The sequence below is a fragment of the Diaphorina citri genome, unplaced genomic scaffold, assembly GCF_000475195.1.
Source record: "Diaphorina citri unplaced genomic scaffold, Diaci psyllid genome assembly version 1.1 scaffold350, whole genome shotgun sequence".
Classification (NCBI taxonomy): domain Eukaryota; kingdom Metazoa; phylum Arthropoda; class Insecta; order Hemiptera; family Psyllidae; genus Diaphorina; species Diaphorina citri.
This window is the reverse complement of record NW_007377785.1, coordinates 60923-79171: the sequence shown is the minus strand read 5'-3', so window position 1 is coordinate 79171 and position 18249 is coordinate 60923. Positions and strand designations below refer to the sequence as shown.

Sequence of the window (18249 nt, the reverse complement as noted above, 5' to 3'; positions counted from 1 at the left end):
AAGATTATTAGAACAACAATAGAGTAAGCTAAATATGTTTAAGATGATAATAAAAGTAGTCAACATAGTAAATAAAATCACGATAAATGATTAAAGTTACAAAAACTAAGGGAAAGCGAAAAATAAAGTCGACATCGTAAAATAAGCATACAACGAAGTATCAATCAAATTCATAAAGTAAAGTTCAATGACTAATCACCAACACGAAATGGTGTAAGGAAAAATCAATCAAAATGTAGCAAAATTTCAACATAGTAACATTACCTAACTAGCAAGTATTAAAAATAACCATTTAACTCATTAGGGTAAGTATCAAAATATCCTCGAAATAAGAGAACGACATCATGGAAAAATATATCGAATAATTTGGAACAATATAATGTAAGTGAAAAATACATAAACTGTCAATAACGTGAATGTGATAAGCAGGTCCTATGTAAAACAGATAGCCGGTTGTTAAAGGCAAAACGTAATAATATTAGCTAACAGTGCCTACATAAATACCTATACTCTCGCAGTGAAAACATACTTAATAGACTATGAAAATGCTCGGAGCTCCAAAATATTGATAAGAATAGGAAAAGATGTGATTGAAAAAACAAATCAACAACCCTTATTTTGTGATCGGGCCCTGATCACAAAATAAAAGCCAAAACGTAAGGCCAAAAACGGCAAATGATAGAAATTAACGAAATAACCATAATCACATGTTGAAAATAGGCACATAGGTAGTACCCAATAAGTACAACGAGACAAGAGTTAGTATCTACAATAGGTCCGGATGTAAACTCGGAAAAGGAAAATGATTTAACCCAGGTTGCGATATTGAGTTGATCAGGCTCAAAGCACAAAGTGGGATAAACCAAATAAGTAGGCAATAAAGGGAGCTAAGGGCGAGAGCTATGCAAAATAAATACAATTTAAATCCAACGTAAGTACATAATAACGGTAGGTTATCGTTGTAAATTTGAGGATATCGCTGAATACAGGAGAACGACTTTGTGTCGAGAGCGTGTAATTATCAACTTGGTGGAGATGACAAAACTACCAAACTCTAATGAAGTAATGAATAATAATTATCATAAAGAAAGTTTGACCGCGCTTATAGTTATCAAATTGGTGGAAATGACAAAACTACCAAACTCTAATGAAGTAATGAATAATAATTATTATCAAATTGGTGGAGATGACAAAACTACCAAACTCTAATGAAGTAATGAATTATAATTATCGACTTGGTGGAGATGACAAAACACCAATGTACAACTTCTATTAAGTAATAAATTAGTAAAGATGACAGATTATCTACATACCTAATGGACTTACTATGACTGTAGGAACATTTTTGAAGAATCTTTACCTTTATGCTGTTTCAACAGTTTCAATCAACTGTACCTAAAACTGTTCGATGATTCTTTTTGCAGGTACATAGCATATATCATTAGATTATTACATTTAGGATTAAGTAGGTATAATTAAATTACCGTAGTTAGCATGATCCATTGTTGAGGTAGCTCGGTGGGTTTGTAAGTGGTGCCTGTTCAGGATTGCTCCTAAAGTGACTGAGGCTTCCATCTTTCACGCTTCATGATCGTTTAATAATAATAATTTCTCTTCTTAGTTCTCCTCTTTTCTCTCTCCCTGAACCCGAGGGCACAAATATAATAAACCACTATTTCTTTTCTTTTTCCTTCTTGAATTTGTATTTTTCTCAACTTTTAAATATTTCCTCTTCACTTCCTGGTTAACGTTGAGGAAATTAATGAACAGTTATTTGTTTTATTATGGGGTGATTTATTATAATGAGAAATATTTATTAAGTTAATATTAATTCAAGATGAGCTACTTGTTCATTTATTATTGAGACATTTGAACAAGATAGAATAGTATTCAAAATAGTCAAAGGTGATCCAAGACCCTGGGAGAATTAGAAGGAAAATGAAAGGTAGATCTTACCGTCAATAATAATCCGAGCGCCGGCCAAACACAGTCTGACGAGCCCTCCTGTGAGGAGCTCTCAGGTGCTGGCGAAATGGTTGATTGTTCTCCCACCACTTTGTGGTTGCTACTTCAGATCTTAGCTCACTGTATTTATTATGGTATAATGTAGTTATGCCGTCGAATGCACCAGGGCAAGGATAGGTATATCCTGTCACGTGAGATGATCTTTAAATAAATATAGGTAGCACTGGGGAAGAGAGATTTGATAAGAAAGAAGAGGACACGGAAAGTAAGAAAGTAAGTAAGGTAGGCACTATGCTTCACACATGGCAGGTATTATCTACATAAAAGACGAGGTAAGTTGGATGTTATTTTGACCACAAAAACCAAAGTTTAACTCAAAACAATTTAAATTACAGAGGAACCTCGATGTAACGAACCTCGATATAGCAAAATCCTCGATATAAAGAAGAAAAGTCGATTTCCCTTCCCTTCAGAGGCAAAAACCTCAATATAGCGAAGTGATCTTAAAATCGAGTAGAATTACCTCAGTATAACGAAGTTACTCTGATTTTGACCTCAGTATAGCGAAGTGATCTTAAAACCGAGTAGAATTTTACCTCAGTACAATGAAGTTACTCTGATTTGGACCTCAGTATAGCGAAGTAAATCGATATAACGAAATAGTTTAGATTTCAACCTCCATATAACGAAAAAAATAGATAAACAAAAACCTCGATATAACGAAATTTTGGTCATTTCCCTTGGACTTCGTTATATCGAGGTTCCACTGTATTTTTATCTCTTTTTTTCCTCAAGCATATTAATAGGTAATACTGGGTTTGTTATAGGTGTAGTTAGAGCTAGGAAATATTGTAACAAGCTGGGCCCGTCCTTCCGGGAATTCATTTGTGTGAGAAAATGTGAAAAAAAAATCCCCCACAACCAGTTTTTTTGGCTTTACGGTTCTCTGAACAAAATTTGCACCACCACTTTCGTGTTCCTGGTAGAAAGACCCTTAATTTGATATATAGGTCGACCAAGTTTGGGTAATTCCTTCTATGGGGACAGACTGACAGACACCGAAGCGAATACAATAGCCCGTCAATACACTATACCTTTTTTTTTATTACTATCGTAATAATAAAGGAAGGACGGGCTAAAAATAGATACATTACATAGTGAAGGGTCCGCCCGTTCGTGTGAGTAAATAAATATAAATCTCAATGCGCCCACATTACCTTAGGTCTGATAGTAGCCATTATCACAATCAGATTTCAAACTTAGTATATGTATATAAGCTATAAGGTTTAAGTTTAACTCTAACTCTCAATTGGTTGATTTCAAACTTTTTTAGCCTATCACACAATCAGATTGATTAATCCAAGAGTTAAACCAAGCTCAAATTTAGATTATGGTCTCGGCCATAAGTCATCATGATCATTTCATGAGTGAACATCAGCTTTAGCTTCGGAAGAAAGAGGCTATGAAAACGAAACATAATCAGATTGATTGATTAATCCAAGAGTTAAACCAAGCTCAAATTTAGATTATGGTCTCGGCCATAAGTCATCATGATCATTTCATGAATGAACATCAGCTTTAGCTTCGGAAGAAAGAGGCTATGAAAACGAAACATTTTTTTTTTCTTCAATTTTTTGCATTTTTATCCAGTTGTTCCCGGTAGATTCCATTTTTTTATTATTTTAAATAGAATAATGAGCTTTTCTTTCTATCTTGGAAACCTTTTCACTTCACTAAAAAGGTTTTTGTATCTTTCACAAATTTCATAGGAATCATAGGGATTTTTTTTTTTCAACAATTTGGTATTCGTTCATTTCTTATTAGGTAGGTAGGTAAAAGCACTTGTTGAATACTGAGAGGTCTTTAATGCGTTATACCTACAATTATCGAGGTACACGAAACCCGTTTAACATACTTCGCTTTGCGTCATCTAAATCCACCTTAACTAAACAAAAGTCAGTAAGTTCTTTATCAAGGATCGAAGATCGTAGTATGAATAGAAGCTCGAAACAACGAACGCTACTTATTTATAGTGAAGCTATGGTCTGTACAATTTTCGTGCATATCACATTAGTTATACGGACAAATAATATAATTATGTATGTACCTATAATAAGTACCAGCAAGAGTGTGAGCTACACAACATTGACCTTCCAAGGCCTGGATAGAGCTGGAAAATATCCGCCAAGTGGACCTGTAGCACAACATGCGGTAAATAGTTTCCACGACACAACTGCAAAAAATGATGCAATATACGATCCCCCTCATTCAGTAAAAGGCACAGAAACAGAAATAATAAGCTTTGGAATTTTTCATAATTTGAAAAAGAAGATTTTTTTCTTCAATTTTTTTTTCTCTTTATTCTAAGTTGAGAATTTAATTCGCTGAATAACAAATGAAGTTGGGATAAGAATTATTTACGTTACTTAACTTGATGGGGTCCAGAGAATATACCACAGCATTTTACAATAGATGTAGGTACAGGTCTACATCAATTATCAACTCAATGCCCCTGGTTGAAGAACGAAAAGCTGTTTTTTTGAAAAGCTCCTGCGGAAAAAATGCCTGAATAAAATTAGTGGACCAACTTGAATAAAATAAGATCTCATGAAATTAGGTTCCTATTTATTTTTCCTTTTTACTCCTGGGTAATAAATTTGCTATTTGTTACAAAGGCGCTCAAAAATTCCCAGAACAGTTAGGAATTTGCAGCTATCTAAGTACCTACTGTTTTTTTGTTTATCTATCAATTAAACAATTTAAAACAACATATTTAATCTCTGAACATACCTACATAGGTACGTTTTTTGGGGAAGAAAGTTTAAAATAAACAGTACTTACACATTCATTTTGACAAGAATAATTTTCGAATTTTCAATTTTTGTTCCTTATTATTAAAAATTACTTTTTCTTGAATACAATAGAGATATATTAAGCGAAACAAGAGGAAGGATAACTTTCCAATAAAAGCGATGACACTCCAAATATTGGGGGCAATTTGCCCCATTGTTTTCAAATCATGTGAGAATGAAATAGTTTGTTGTTGTTTGTAAATTGAAAAGAGCTGATATTTCGTTTTTGAGGAAATTGGGGTCTGATTTGTATGAATGATGTGAAATAAAATAAGAGAAGTTATAGTGAGGTATGTGTATGTACCTAAGTATGACAAGTAAGCTAAATATCGGCCTACTACACCACTTCGGCACACATAAATGCTGATTAGTAATAAAGAACTACGAGCTAAAACTAACATAACGTGGGAAGGTTAGGAAGGTAGGAACTTAATAAAATCTACGTCGAAATTTAAATGGCATATAGTAATGATCATAATAATCCTGATTCCTAAAAGAGCATTTGTGCTGATTGAAAGGGTTGATCCGACCAATAGGGAATTTAGGGGAATAACAGTCCTGCTTGTAATTTCTTGACGTGCTGACTTTCGGGAAATACGAAATAGAAGAATGGTGGTACCGATGTTTCGGAAGGAAGCATTTCTTATTAGCATAATCTCGGCACACATACATACCTGTTCACAGTAGAGGACTCTTGATCTGTGGAGTAAGGAGTTTGTGCTTGCGTTTTAAAACGACTTCCAGAAGGGATAGGATTCAATGGTAATGCGCTGGTATGGTCTCTTCTTCATATGTAGATGCCTTCTAAGTCTTCTAACAAAGGAACATACTATGTGATTGAGTCGGGAATGTAATGCTACGACTACGACCATTTCGACCAGAGAGCCACGTAGGTATGTTTTTCCGACAGTAGGCGTAGGCTGAAAACTGAAAACACAATTGTTTTGGAACGAAGGGAAGCTTCAAATCTTCAAATTTACAGATGTTACTTTTATTGGAGCATCATACCTACAAGTCTATATTGGGAAATGGCACGTCCTGATTCCTGTTATGAACAATATTGAAACATACCTATACTAACCCCGGGGATACAGGTACAGTGCTGGGTGGTAAGCGAAATAATGGGGGTAAAATGAAGACCTTACAGGAGAAACACACATTCTGATTATTCTGAAACAAATAAATAAAAACAAACATAATAATAAGGGAGGAAACCAATTCGGTCCCAAAACCTGTTTTTCCTATCAATTGGGTCCCGGGTTTGAGAGGGTCTAAGTACAAATTGGGTCCCACACTTAATCTTGTTACTTTTGGAAGCCATCTGGTCCTATGTAATGTCCGCCACTGGAAATCAATCACAGGAACATAATGTCAAATGGTTTGTTTTGACATTTTCTTTTTACTTTCTTTTACCTTTACGTATAGGGAACCTATACAAGGTAATGAGAATGTATTGCAATCGGTCCAAATTTTCAAAATCTGAAAATGGGTGGAAATATCCGTTTTGGGGTCCCCTGATTCCAAAAAAGTGGTTTTCAGCCCATGGTCTGTACGTCAAATTCGAAATTTATTGTTGAGAAAAATCTGGTGGGGATTGAATATCAGTAAATACACTTTTCTTTCTGAACTTGAAAATCCGAAGGGAATTTCTGTAGCCATTTTACTTTATCAGGCTTCTACCTCACCTTTTCGCTTTGATTTCAGTCAGCTCTGCAGTTGTACTCACGAGTTTGGCAGTAGGTAGGTACGTGTGTTCAATCAGCTCTGCAGTTGTGCTCACGAGTTTGGCAGTAGGTACGTGTGTTGTCACAGATGGTGTGTTGTCACAGATGATGTACAACGTTGCTTAACTTCAGTGATCTGTTGGGAACTGGTCTGTGGATAATACAACGTGCTGTTACCGCTAACAAGAGGTCTTACCTTAACAAACGTTGCTTAACTTCAGTGATCTGTTGGGAACTGGTCTGTGGATAATACAACGTGCTGTTACCGCTAACAAGAGGTCTTACCTTAACTCATCTTCATGTTATAGGTATGTTTTTATGGACACTGCTATTGGAAGAAACCATGATCAGAACAAACAAAATCAAAATTCCGAAAGCATATTAGGAAAAACAATAACATAATGCGAAAGAACTTGATACTTGAAGAAACCTTTTTAGAAACATAAAACTGATAAAAACCACACAAATTATCTGATATCACACTTTATATCTTTATCTTTAAAATGATAAAAAAAGTCATTTTTTTTTTTTTTTTTTTTTTTTTTTTTTTTTCAAATACGTATTTCATAAATGTAATAGAAAGTCGTGTGATGTTCACACCAGATTTTTTATATTTGAAAAGTTCTTATTGAATGATTTGTAAGATTTATCAAAGCACACAAGATTGCTGTCGATTGAGACGAGTATAAAAGAGGTAAAATATTAGATACCTACTCAGATATAGGTAACAAGTGAAATAACTTTTATTTGTCAAATTCGAAATTTATTGTTGAGAAAAATCTGGTGGGGATTGAATATCAGTAAATACACTTTTCTTTCTGAACTTGAAAATCCGAAAGGGAATTTCTGTAGCCATTTTACTTTATCAGGCTTCTACCTCACCTTTTCGCTTTGATTTCAATCAGCTCTGCAGTTGTGCTCACGAGTTTGGCAGTAGGTACGTGTGTTGTCACAGATGGTGTGTTGTCACAGATGATGTACAACGTTGCTTAACTTCAGTGATCTGTTGGGAACTGGTCTGTGGATAATACAACGTGCTGTTACCGCTAACAAGAGGTCTTACCTTAACTCATCTTCATGTTATAGGTATGTTTTTATGGACACTGCTATTGGAAGAAACCATGATCAGAACAAACAAAATCAAAATTCCGAAAGCATATTAGGAAAAACAATAACATAATGCGAAAGAACTTGATACTTGAAGAAACCTTTTTAGAAACATAAAACTGATAAAAACCACACAAATTATCTGATATCACACTTTATATCTTTATCTTTAAAATGATAAAAAAAGTCAGGTTCCTTATATGCTTTGAGCGGGGGAATATCTTGAACGTTATGACTTAAAATGTCATATGATATTTTACACCACGTGAAATTTGGATCCAAGGACAGAAAATGAACTCTGAAAAGTCAACTCGACTGAATTTTGATTGGTGGAGATAATGTTTCAATTTCAACACTTTCAACAGACCTGTGGATATTTCAAGACTACCCAGATAGGTAACTATGGGTTTTCTTTGAGCTTAAAAGAGTAGGTATAATATCGGAACATCTATAATATTATACTAGCCAGGGCCGTGTGTAGTGGGGGCACAGCCCCCCCCCCCCCCCCCCAGTACTGTTTAGACCCTCTGCCCCCCCCTCGTCAAAATCCTGGATACGCCCCTGATACTAGGTGTAGCCACTAATAATTTGATAGATAGATGTTTGATACAAGTGGTTACAGTTCGAACGAGGGGTTTTCTGATAAATTGAACAACTTTTCCTTTTGTTTCCTCAATTGAAAAACTTGGGGCAATAAAATAATGATAATAAACAATTTTACAATGGAAAAACATTTTACTTGTTGTTTGCTTAGCGAAATATTTCCATGAGGAATATCGGATGAAAACATGGCAAGTAACTAGAGTGTGTCCAGATCAATGTGACAGCAAGAAATAGGCATTGTTGCCAAACATGTCACATGTGCAATGGTAGAGAATCTTTAAAAGGGGAAGGTATATTGCACAGTGCTTCCCCCGACAGTTGAAAAGTCAGGTTAAGCGGATATCACCTTACCTGTTCTGGAATCCAACCCTGGAACTTAAAGCTACCTCTGCATTTTAAAAGAGAGAGTTTATCAAAAATAGACCTTTACCTCAATTGCAACAATGTAAGGATTTCCTGTAATCTGATTGGTTCCTTCATTTTGGGTTGACGACTCATTGCTGTCACATTGATCTGGATGAACTATAGATGCCAATATTAAAAAGTCTTGCTGCACACCGCCAAGTTGACGAAAGTTCCGCGTTGAAACCGTCAAACTCTTCATGGAAATTTCTCTCTTTGATGGATTTTTCTCGGTTCTGCAACTTGATATAGGTGTATACTGTATATATAACTATACAGGGTGTCCACCAATGTATGACCCACTCAAATTGCTCCGAATCTGTTGGAGTTTTCGAAAAAAAAAAAAAACCGTATTTCTTTGATCACCACTCAATAAGACTTTCCCGTTTTTAGCCCGTCCTTTATTATTACAATAGTAATAAATAAAGATATAAGGAACGGGCTATTGTATTCGCCTCGGTGTCGTCTGTCTGTCTGTCTGTTCCAATAGAAGGACTTATCCAAACCTGGTCGATCTATATATCAAACCTGTCACTCTGTCCCCAGAGTGACAGACGACACCGAAGCGAATACAATAAACCGTACCTTATACCTTTTTATTACTATTACTCAAATGTAAAATGTGAAAAAAATCCCCCAAAAACCAGTTTTTTTGGCTTTATGGTTCTCTGGACAAAATTTGCACCACCATTTTCCGTGATCCTGGTAAAAAGACCTTTAATTTGATATATAGGTCGACCAGGATTGGATAAGTCCTTCTATGGGGACAGACAGACTGACAGACAGACGACACCGAAGCGAATACAATAGTCTGTCCCTTATACCTTTTTATTACTATTGTAATAATAAAGGAAGGACGGGCTAAAAACCGACAATCGGAAAGTTCGGATTTTACAGTCCTTCCTAGAGGATAAGGAGAGTAAAAAACCCTAATCCATCGCATTGTCTGCTCTTTCATAGGTACCTAGGTAGATAATACCCTTATTCAGTTATTCTCTATCTGCTATAACTTTACCTTCTCCTAACATTCTTGCCTCACAAATGTATGGAAATGGCGGATTGTACTGATTCAATTTGTTTTCCCCTGGTCTCTTGTAAGTGAGTAATGTTCATTAAAATTTATAGCTTGATGAGGAGCGAGCGAGAAAAAAAGCTATGGAAGGTAGGAATATTATGTTAAGGGTTCTAGGGAGGGAGGGCAAATATGAATTGAAATTTTTGCCGAACATTGGTGGAAGTATGCGAGGTGTAATATTCTGAAAGAATATGAATGAAAAAGTAAGAAGAATTTCGAACCCTGTTGAACATCATTGCTTGTCCAACAGATCACAGCCTATATTACGCGTTACGCCTGTGGTAGGTATATATAGCGGTAATGACGCTCGCCTGGTAAGAAGGGTGGTCTGGGTTCAACCTTTGGTGGGTGATTTTGATTGCTAGGGGGCACCTGTGCTGGCTTTCGCCTGAATTCCTCGTTCATTCTCTCTCCCAGTCTATTTGGATGTAACAAGCTGGTCCCGTCCCTCCGGGAATTTTTAGTCCGTAGTTTATTTGATCGTGGTTAAATCAGTACCTATGTACCTACCTGATTTGTTTAATATTCAGTTTATTATTATTGATTTGATTTTTAATTTTACTTTCATGTAATGATTTAAAATCAAGACTAGAGCCCGTGTAGTAAATGCGACCATTTACCAAACTAAATGCGGGATCTTGATGTACTAAATATAACAGTCTGAATTAAGCAATCTGATTGGCTATTTGAACTGGAATCACCTTAGTTCGGAACTAGGCCTAGGGTGATTGATTAACAGTCTTAATTAAGCAATCTGATTGGTTATTAGAACTGGAATCACCTTAGTTAGGAACTAGGCCTAGGGTGATTGATTAACAGTCTGAATTAAGCAATCTGATTGGTTATTTGAACTGGCGATAAAGACAAAAAGACAATCAATCACCTTTTCTTAAGCAGTGAGAAGCAATCACCAATCACCCTAAGGCCTAGTTCCTAACTAAGGTGATTGAGAGGCTGACAAAAAATGCCGACCCCGAATCACCATGATAGTGCACATCTAAAAACATCTAGCTTCTTTTATATGTACAATAGAACCTCGATATAACGCAGAAAAGTCGATTTCCCTTCCCTTCAGAGGCAAAAACATCAGTAGAGCGAAGTAAAAAGAATATATATATACCTACAAATCCTACAATGAAGTAATTTTAGGTACGAGCCCGCGGGAAAATTACCTCAGTATAACGAAATTGATTAAAATTTTAACCTCAGTATAGCGAAGTGATCTTAAAATTGAGTAGAATTTTACCTCAGTACAACGAAATTATACTCTGATTTGGACCTCAGTATAGCGAAGTAAATCGATATAACGAAATAGTTTCGATTTTAACCTCGATATAACGAAAAATAGATACTACAAAAACCTCGATATAGGGAAATTTTGGACATTTCCCTTGGACTTCGTTATATCGAGGTTCCACTGTATATCTAAAAGGGGAAGCATTTATTTTCATAACTTTCATTTTTTGAGGAAGTAAAACATCGAGCGAGCATTGGGCAAGATGAGAACTGTACCGTGCCTGTTGTTCTCTTTTTTGAACGAAACTGTTCAACAAGTTTCTCTTAGACTCAACAGAGGGCGTTAGTTTTATCATTATTCCTATCCATTTATATTGAGAAAGGAATGAGCGGGATTTTTTGAGAAGGGATTTTTTTTATATAAAAAATCTCATTGACATAAAAATGCTCATGTCATTTTTAGTCCGTCCTTCCTTTATTATTACGACTAGGGCGAACCGGTCGCGTTGCTTCCACACACACACATACACACACACCACAGACCCAACACACACACCACATCCATCCCACACAGGCACACACACACACATCTACAATGGGGCTCAACCACTTTTTTTTCTTCGCTGATAAAGGAAGTTCGAAACACGCTGATTTCAATAGAAATGCTTAAAATTTCATTTGAGGCTTCCTAAGAGGAGAAATCTTCGTTTGAAATTTTCGAATTTTGAAACGCACAAAATTTTCGCGGGCAGCCATTTTTTCGTGATGACGTCAGTTCATGCGAGGTCGTAAACCATGGCTGCTTCAACGTTATTTTTTTGCGACCTTTGAGCGACATTTTAGGGGATGTAGGGAACGTTTTGGATGTTTTTGAGTGCGCCAATGCACTTTTTGGAACTTTTACATCGGAATAGGACTCTATCTCGAAAAAAATTGTCATTTGGTTGAGCCCCATTCTACTTTCCCTGTCGCGTATAATATCTCTAGTAGCGCGGTCAAACTTTCTTGACTTGGCGGGGCGGAGCGCTACCGCGCTCCTTAAAAACCGATCTATGATATAGAATAGGGCGGGAGGTGGCAAGATAATGGTACAATGGGACAGAAACTCTGAATACATACGCCACCAACTCACCAACACCGTAGTGGTATACCTACTACAAAATGTAAGCTCTTCATAAAACAGTTGGGATGGAAAAACTTTAAAACAAGAAAGGCTTTAACACAAAGTCCCTGCAATACCTACTATGTACCACTCCCGTATCTCTCCTAACGCAATAAAAAATGATTATATGAAGTCGGTTTGGCAAAGTAGGTATTAGGTAGGTTTTCAGCTAATTTTATTAAATAAATTTTAAAAAAAAGCTACATAGCTAACTTAGAATGACATCTTGGGGAAATTCAATTAAGTTTAAATATTATAATGTTCAAACTCAATAATGGAATTTGTATGAAGGGAGTGGAGAAGGTCTCAAATTTCAAAAGTTACATAAAAAAGAGAGCACACTCAACATTATAGGAGAGGGTAGCTAGGTCTGAATATGGGCATGAGGAGATTTGGAATATGTACGACGCGACTGTAACAATTTGGTAAAAATCGGATAATCACCCATCCAGATATTAACCAAAGTAATTGTTACTTAACCCTCATTTCGTGGAAAATGTTGAAAAGGTTGTGAACAAAATATCTCAAGAACGGTTTGTCGTAAAGCGATGAAATTTGGTATGATATACCGATATGTTCCAAGAACGCGACTGTAACAATTTGGTAAAAATCGGATAGTCACCCATCCAGATATCAACCAAAGTCAATGTTGCTTCGAACTTCGAAAAAAAAATCTAATTTTTTTCACACTTTATATGATTCCTTATTACACGGGGAGTATTTTAAGATAGAAAATTTTTGGTCGAAAATTTGCCGCCGTAGGCGGTCGATTTTGGACTTGGAAAAATTACTTCTTCCTCTTCTTCTTCTTCTTCTTCTTCTTCTTCTTCTTCTTCTTCTTCTTCTTCTTCGCGTGCCTATCCGTTCCGGATGTTGGCGATCATCATATATGGCTATTCTGACTTTGTTGGTTGCTATCCGGAACAGATCTGCTGAGCTCTTGTTGAACCATGTTCTCAGGTTGGCCAACCAGGAAATTCTTCTTCTTCCAGGACTTCTTTTTTCGTTTATTTTCCCCTGTAGGATGCGTTGCAGTAGTTCGTATCTTTGGTGGTTTCCTATGTGACCCAAGCACCCAAGTATTGAAGTTTGCGACATTTGATGATGTTCACGAGTTCTGGGTCTTTCTTAATTCTTCGCAATACTTCAACGTTGATGACTTTTGGGGTCCATGATATTCTCAGTATTCTTCTGTACAGCCAGAGTTCAAAGGCTTCTAGTTTGTTTGTGGTTGCCTTTGTTAGGGTCCAGGTCTCTACACCGTACCCACAGGAGCACTGAGAACACGTGGCATCTCAAGAGTCGCAGTTTTGTGTCCAGTGTGAGGTCGTATACTCTACAGCTACACTCTTCTAAAAACAGCAACAAACATCGGGTGAGATGGGAGAGAACACTACCTATGATATTAGCCTCCCTATCTCTAATGCGAGGTTCATTAATCGGGAACGACATTTGTGACAAGCAACTAACATTCGTCTTCTTTCGTTTTACAATTTTATGATTTCCTGTGACACCAGAAGTAGTACCAAACGAATTGTCCAATTTGCCAGCAAAATAAAAGAGCAAATCCCTTTTGGCCGAAAGCATTTTGAATTGAATTGTCTTGATGTGCTGGAGGCGGATACAAATTATAATAATGGGAGTTTTGTTTAGGTGTTTTCTATGTCTTTCGTTAGCATCAAGCAATTCATTGTAGATATAATTACTGTAAAAGTAGTGTAAGTTCATTGTATTGTATATTTGTATAAACAACCCGAGTGATTAGCTCACTGATTTTCTCTTTTTCAGTTCATAAGTTGAGGAATCGCACAATGCTCTTGTGTTTCTACTCTCTACATATCTATTTCAATTTCAATTGCTAGGTAGGACGTAGCTAGGTAGGTAGTAGGTACCTATACCTAATACCTATCATACTGTAGGTTGTTATAATATATATGTACGTGTTGAGGGAACGAAGTGGGTTCTATGTTAATTAGCCCGTCCTTCCTTTATTGTTACGATACCTAGTAATAAAAAAGGTATAGTGGACGGGCTATTGTATTCGCTTCGGTGTCGTCAGTCTGTCCGTCTGAGACTTAAGTTAAGAACTAGGCCTAGGGTGATTGATTAACAGTCTGAATTAAGCAATCTGATTGGTTATTTGAACTGGAATCACCTTAGTTATGAACTAGGCCTAGGGTGATTGATTAACAGTCTGAATTAAGCAATCTGATTGGCTATTTGAACTGGAATCACCTTAAGTTAAGAATATAATTGCCAATATAATGTTTAAGTTTTAAGTCACCCATCCATTTATTGGCCTTGCTCGGCGTAGCTTAACATAGGTGACGCTAAAACTGGTCCTCAATAAAATTAACGACTGAAGTGTTATCTAAAACTTTCTCGCTCTGAGTTCATACATAGGTCGTCGCGACAAATTTCAAGATCAGAGCTCATTTGTGTGAGAAAAGGTGAAAAAAATCCCCAAGAACCAGTTTTTTTGGTTTTTCGGCTTCTTGGTTTTCTGGACAAAATTTGCACCACCACTTTCGTGTAACTGAATGGAAAGTGGATATCTCGCTTAAACTGACGAGTTGCCACTTACATCTCATTCTCATGATCCCCCTCCACATTCTGTTTCTATATTGACGATGAACTTCACGGAGAAAAATTCCGTTTGAAGTTTATGTGTGTGCAATTTACATCTTTTGCGCCCCGCCCATCCTACATTAGGAGAATAAATTGCATCAAAAAGGCACAAATTCAATCGAAAGAGGAGCAAAAACCCCTGGGGCTCTGAATAGGTATTAGGTTCGCTTATAGCTCGTGTACTAAAGAACTGATATCTAATAGGTACGGGATAAGACTTTACACACACGGGTATTAAATAGAGGTTGGTATAGTGAGACGAGCTTAATTTCCACATGTTTAGTTAAACTGTTAATTTAGATTAATGTTAAACCGTTAGTTTTATGTAATCTGATTGCATTATCACATGGTGATTCGGGGTCGGCGTTTTTCTTCAGCCTCTCAATCACCTTAGTTAGGAACTTGGAGACCTGGTGATTGCTTTTCACTGCTAAAGAAAAGGTGATTGATACTTATCCAAACCTGGTCGACCTATATATCAAATTAAAGGTCTTTTTACCAGGAACACGAAAATGGTGGTGCAAAAAAACTGGTTCTTGGGGATTTTTTTTTTTTCACATTTTCTCACACAAATGAGCTCTGATTTTGAAATTTGTCGCGACGACCTATGAACTCAAAGCCAGAAAGTTTTAGATAACACTTCAGTCGATAATATAAGACCGGTTTCAGCGTCACCTGTGTTAAGCTACGCCGAGAAAGACCAATAAATGGATGGGTGAACTTAAACATTATATTGGGAATAAAGGAAGAAACGGGCTTTAGTCTTGATTTCAAATCACATCATGAAAGTAAAATAAAAAAATCCAATCAAGAAAAATAATAAACTGAATATTAAACAAATTAGGTAGCTACATAGGTAGGTACTGATTTTCTCTATTCACGATCGAGTAATCTACGGGCTAAAAAATTCCCGGAGGGACGGGCCCAGCTTGTTTTTCTTTTAGTCTGAAGTTTCTGAAGGACTAAGTATAGATGGAAAATTGTTCATTTGTTTCACCGGGCGAAGGGTTCGTCCGATTCTGATAAAACTTGGCAACTTATGTTTTCAACAATTCAACATACATAAATATGAAGAAAAGTTTCTCAGTAGAAATTTTTGGCTTTCTCATCAGGCCTTTTTGGGGGTTTTAACCGGCATCTGTGGCTTCCTCAGGGGCCTTTTCATTATTAGGTTCTATAGTTAACCACTGGGTATCAATAAAAACAGATGTAGCTACTGTTCACCCCATAGCCGAGCTTTCGAACCAAAGGGTGAGCACAAAAGCAAACATTATCAACGTACAAATTGTTGCTGCTGTGAATTCAGGGTGGGGTATACATTATTACAAGCTCATGGTCTACCATTTGTATATACTTTGTGCACCAGCTCAACAGCTGTTCAACCTTTGAGGTCCCCCACCCTGTTCTAAATAGGACAGGGGGTGGGGAACTTGTCATGTCTTTATTTTTTAATGATGGGGCGTAAAAAAATCTACTTTGCTCTTGATAAGCCTATTACTGTTACTACCTAGGAAGCTTTTTGTCGAGGGCTTTCTCAGCTACTGGATTTTTTTTTTGTCTTTCAGATGCTAATGGTGTTGTGTCAAATGAGGTTAGATTTCGATTCAATCAGTGGTCTTGTCTGTTGGGACGTGAACTTTACCTCTCTCTCTCTCTCTCTCTCTCTCTCTCTCTCTCTCTCTCTCAAAAAACCTAGGGACATCCTCAAAACGTGTCTTGGCACTAAACAAGCTGGGCCCGTCCCTCCGGGAATTTTTTAGCCCGTAGTTTATTCAATCGTGATTAGAGAAAATCAGTACCTATGTACCTACCTAATTTGTTTAATATTCAGTTTATTATTATTCTTGATTTGATTTTTTGATTTTAATTTCATGTAATGATTTAAAATCAAGACTATAGAGCCCGTTCTCCCTTTATTTCCAATATAATGTTTAAGTCACCCATACATTTATTGGCCTTCCTCGGCGTAGCTTAACATAGGTAACGCTAAAAACGGTCTTAAATTAACGACTGAAGTGTTATCTAAAACTTTCTCGCTTTGAGTTCATAGGTCGTCGCGACAAATTTCAAGATCGTAATAATAAAGGAAGGACGGACTAAAAATGAAAATTTGAATAGGCCATAACTCCGGCCCTGATTGTTGGATTGAGCTCAAACTTGTACCAAAGTACTACGTTTTTTAAGAACTTTGATATGATATATCACAAGTAGGGGGTTTCCCTTTAAGATTTTAAAGTTGACTCCTCTGGGACCGCCCCTGATAGTGCCGAAAAATTGAGATCATCTAAAAATTGGTTCTCCTTGAAAATAAATAAATACGTGTTTTCGTATCTTTGCAAATTCCAAACGGTTCTCGAGTTTTCAGGGGTGGCAACTTTTTTTAAACACCCTGTAGGTAAAGAACCTATCATAAGATGATGGTACCGAATTCTGGCAAATAGAACTCTTTTTACAGTGAATCTTGAAAATTGGGAGAGCAACCTCACACAAAGGTTTTTTGGGGAAGAAAGTTTAAAATAAACAGTACTTACACATTCATTTTGACAAGAATAATTTTCGAATTTTCAATTTTTGTTCCTTGTTATTAAAAATTACTTTTTCTTGAATACAATAGAGATATATTTTTTTTTGTGGAAATTGCTTTTCGCAAGTTTCATGAAACAATAATGAGCTTGTCAATATTAACTTGTAAAGCTCTTATCAGCAGGATGTTAATGATAACAAGTAACAAGAGGGGTGTATTATACCCCACTTTATTATGGAAAGTGTAAAACTCTATAGTGGTGGTTCCTACATGTTACATAAATGCTTATGATTACAAATTACTTACTTAATTTGTTATAAAATAAACTGTACAAAATATAAAAGTACCTACTTAAATACCTAACTACCTAATTTGTACCCCAAAAAATACCACTTCGTGGCATAAAAAAAGACCCCGCCAAGTCGTTCCTCCAAAAATAAATCAAGTGCCACCCCCCCCCCCAAAAAAAGTATCATCCATAACGTCCCTGAACACAATTTCGGAAAGAACCAAAATTTCAAAAAAGGTAGGGGTTGACCAAAATACTTCTCGAATGTAAAAACATCATCCATATGGTGATGCCCAACAACCACTCCAACCACCGCATACATAAGTCTCAAAGACAGGTAACATGGTAATAGAACGTGGAGGGGGATAAGATATAGTATCTAAGCCAAAAATTCCTCGCGCCATCGCGGAGGCGGGGCGGTTGCAGTTCTTTCACAACTGGCGCCGATGATCTCTATAATATGCGCTGTCCCTTTCATCGGCAAAGAGTCATCAACATCTCCCTGTTGATGTTTACTACCTTCTTTTGCCTAAGTAGTTTTTAGCCAACTCTGTCAGCGCCTCCTTTCTTCCTATCCATCCACCATGCGTGGTGACCGTCCACCTTTGTGTGTTTAATACTTCACTTATTTTCGCCCTCATGTTGTAACTAAGCCTTAGAAAAAAACCCACCCCACGCGTCA

At 36.6% G+C, this 18249-nt stretch overlaps 1 protein-coding gene across 1 annotated transcript in view; it reads right to left on the bottom strand.

Annotated features, from left to right (window-relative positions):
• The window catches only part of LOC103507913 (dorsal root ganglia homeobox protein-like), a 31738-nt gene extending 24240 nt beyond the window's left edge, over positions 1-7498 (bottom strand). The window contains exons 1-3 of the mRNA XM_026822646.1: positions 7424-7498; positions 5889-5987; positions 5492-5744 (exon numbers count right to left, since the gene is read on the bottom strand). The gene's annotated coding sequence lies outside the window, so the exon portion shown is untranslated. The remainder of the gene's footprint in view (positions 1-5491; positions 5745-5888; positions 5988-7423) is intronic.
• Between the last annotated feature and the right edge of the window lie 10751 nt (positions 7499-18249).